Source organism: Papaver somniferum, chromosome 5 (genome assembly GCF_003573695.1).
Source record: "Papaver somniferum cultivar HN1 chromosome 5, ASM357369v1, whole genome shotgun sequence".
Classification (NCBI taxonomy): domain Eukaryota; kingdom Viridiplantae; phylum Streptophyta; class Magnoliopsida; order Ranunculales; family Papaveraceae; genus Papaver; species Papaver somniferum.
This window is the reverse complement of record NC_039362.1, coordinates 118,596,331-118,599,580: the sequence shown is the minus strand read 5'-3', so window position 1 is coordinate 118,599,580 and position 3,250 is coordinate 118,596,331. Positions and strand designations below refer to the sequence as shown.

Sequence of the window (3,250 nt, the reverse complement as noted above, 5' to 3'; positions counted from 1 at the left end):
TGATTCACTCGAATCGGTTCATGAACTTTAATAGCCACGGTTTGCAAATGCATTCCTTAGTCTTTTAAGATTAAGTTCAGAAATCATCTTTAGATATATAACCTTCTCAAGTTCGCAGACTTAAGACACCGGATAGAGTTTACAAACTCCAGCAGAAATTCTCGGGTTTGAGAACTTCGGAAGTTCGCGGACTTGGCACTTGCCATACTTCGGGTTCTCTTGATCAATAAAGTTCGAAAACTTCAGTTCAAGGAATCCATTGGTTATGTAATCTAAACTCTCATTCCAATCATTGAAACATTCTTAGAGGACGTTATATAGTTGTCACACTATTTCTCGTCAAAGCAATTTTCAAAGTGATTGAAACATTCATGACTTTCGTCACTAGGTAAAGATAAACTTGGTCGAAGCGAAAATCTTACCAACACATATTTCGAGATATAGATACGCGAGGTATACTCGGCTCGAAATACCAAATGTGTATGATCTAGTCTATATATATAACATACGACTTTTGTCTCAAAGAGTAGGAGATAGAATAGATAGAATTTTGAGTGACAGATAAGTTCAAGTCTCCACATACCTTTTTGTCGAGAAGTTTCACTGGTTCCTTGAGTAGATCTTCTACTTGTATGATTAATCGCCATGAAGTCCTTGAGCTCAACTACACTTACTATCCTAGTCCGAGACTTAGTTATAAGAGACTAGAAATCAAGACTTATAGTTTTGATCACTAACATTGACAAACATGCTTGAGATAGCAACGCATGCGAGTTTGACCGAGCAGTGCTCTAACAATAGTACTCATTTTACATTGGATTGAATATATTTCGAAAATTATCGATAATTGCAGAAGAAGAAGTCCAAGAGTGAGCAAACCAAGATGATGTAGTAGATAGAAGATTGAGGAAGCATTCAAGGGGGGTGGGTGGGTGATAGACTTCCAATAATAATTATAATTGCATGACATTACTTGATTTCTTTAAACAATTGCGTATCTGCATCATAAAAGCTGGGTAGTAACTAACACATGATAAAATAACTTGACTTAACATATCCTCAGGCTGGATCAGGATAGTAGAGTAAAGTAAGTAAAACATGCTTCACTGAAAATGGGTGTGCAACGGAATATCAAGTTTTCAGGTCGTGTTCATTATAGATACCACGTAACACACTCAAGTAGTAGAATTATAGAACTTGCATATGTTTAGCTTGTCGGTAACCATGCTTTTATAATCCAATGTCTAATGAATAATTTTTCATTCACCTCAGTAATTACAGCATCTGTTGTAAAATATGTCTGTCATAGGTGATGCATGATAAATAGGAGTCATCAGTCATCACTTTTGGTTTTGTACACCTTCCGTTCACTTAAAAGATTATCAAAGACTTAGTTACCAAAAAATTAGCAAGGGTGTACATCTATAGGCCTACATCTCACCAACCTAATTTTAAGAAATCCGATAGACAAAGTCTAGTTTTGAATAATAACTTAAGAAATTCTTCCACTTTTTGATGCACAAAATGAACCCAATTTGAAGCAAAGTATAATCTCAAATATCCTTATATACACTATTGATACTCCGCCGAAAAAAGGACTGAAACGTAGATAAAAAGGACAAATTTTGATTACTGATGGAATGTTGTACCTCTGATATCTGTAGTAACAAATGTGAGGAAGAGTTTTTACTTGCTGGTCGTGATCTCCTTAAGCTACGTAATGGATTTCTGAAAGGACCAAATCTCTGCTCAATTCAGAGTTCCCTGTAAAGTGCAATGCAATATAGTATAGTTCATAACTATAGCCGACATTGAACCAAAACACATAAACACTCAAAAGTGTTATCCAATATACTAATAATAATGGGGATAGTAAAGACTCCTTGCACCACCAAAAACAAAAGTATAATGACTTGATGCGAACTGCAACCGAAATCTATCAGCGGTGAAAGAGCCGCATGAATCAATATGCAGAGACAGTGGAGGGATAATTAAAATCATTTCCTTCTAATTTCAGTAATAGGATGTCGAGGTACAACAAAAATCCATGAACTCCGGATAAGGGTTCATGGATTTCCTTTTACATTTGGAATACCAAACACATCTATTAGAAACATGACAATTTTAGCTAGCTCTGATGAGTAACCTAACGAACCATTTATTGATATTAATTTAACCAAATAAGACTTATATACCTCTAGCTTTTGCAAATTTGTGAAAAGAACCTTACCTCTTTTAAGGAGTAGGACGAAATTTTATGATCCTTTCTAAGAAGCAAGCCTGCATAAAAGCTGAGATTCAACAAAATGAAGACATGGGATTATCATTTGTATGTTCGACTCTCCTTATCCCTCTTCATATGCAAGCCCCAGTAAACTTGAGGTTTTATAATGCACCTTCTATCAAAAAAATCATATGGAAAAAGAATAGTTCTCCTAAGTGAAACAGTTATATATCTGGCCTGAAACAAAAGAGATAACTCAATAAGTGATAAGCATTTACATACATACATGTATGTATATATATATGTGAACAATGAATGGCCAAAGAAAGGTCTACCAAAACGTACCACCAAGATGCCAATATAAGCCTGGAGAAACCAACTCCAAGCCTCTCTTCTATTCGATTTGCAGTATCCTTTTTATAAAAGCAAGTTGATATAGAAGAGGAGAGATAACAATCATAAGTAGCATAAAATTTGAAAAACCTAAGAGCTTGATCTGTTTTTGAATACTGATCCTGTGATCCATAAGAAAACGAAAAGCTTCTAACATTCCTTTTAGTGATAACTTACCCATGGAAGACTGAATGCTAAAAACCCACTATGGGGGCAAGAAGCGGCGTAGAAGCTGTAAATTTCATCTATAGAAACCTAAGCAAAGACTGGTAAATCCAACAATAATAAATCAACACTTGAAGTACAGTAGCCTATTGCAAGACAACCAATGCATAATAATATGTTTAACCATCAATATGTTTGATGTAAAATTGAGTGAATGTAAATCAACGGCACATACATTTCGTGAAAGTCTATCCTGATCCAACTTCCAAGCATTGAATCCTGGAGGTAGCCTGCAGTCTCTCTTGACACACACAAACACACAAACAAAAACCCATGTGAGTGAACCAATGTGAAAAGCACATATATGATTCTGCCTATGACATTTAAGAATCATTGTTTCGTTGAACACTGTTAGCTGAACTATAAAATTACCCACACTCCTGATGGTTCAAAATGTAGACGGACATA

General features: G+C 35.3%; 1 long non-coding RNA gene across 1 annotated transcript; it reads right to left on the bottom strand.

Moving 5' to 3' along the window:
• Window positions 1-809: 809 nt before the first annotated feature.
• Window positions 810-2,394, bottom strand: LOC113277737. The gene is made up of 3 exons (XR_003325116.1): window positions 2,231-2,394; window positions 1,650-1,764; window positions 810-998 (listed from the first exon to the last, which is right to left on the bottom strand). It is a non-coding gene; the product is annotated as an uncharacterized LOC113277737 (long non-coding RNA).
• Window positions 2,395-3,250: the final 856 nt, after the last annotated feature.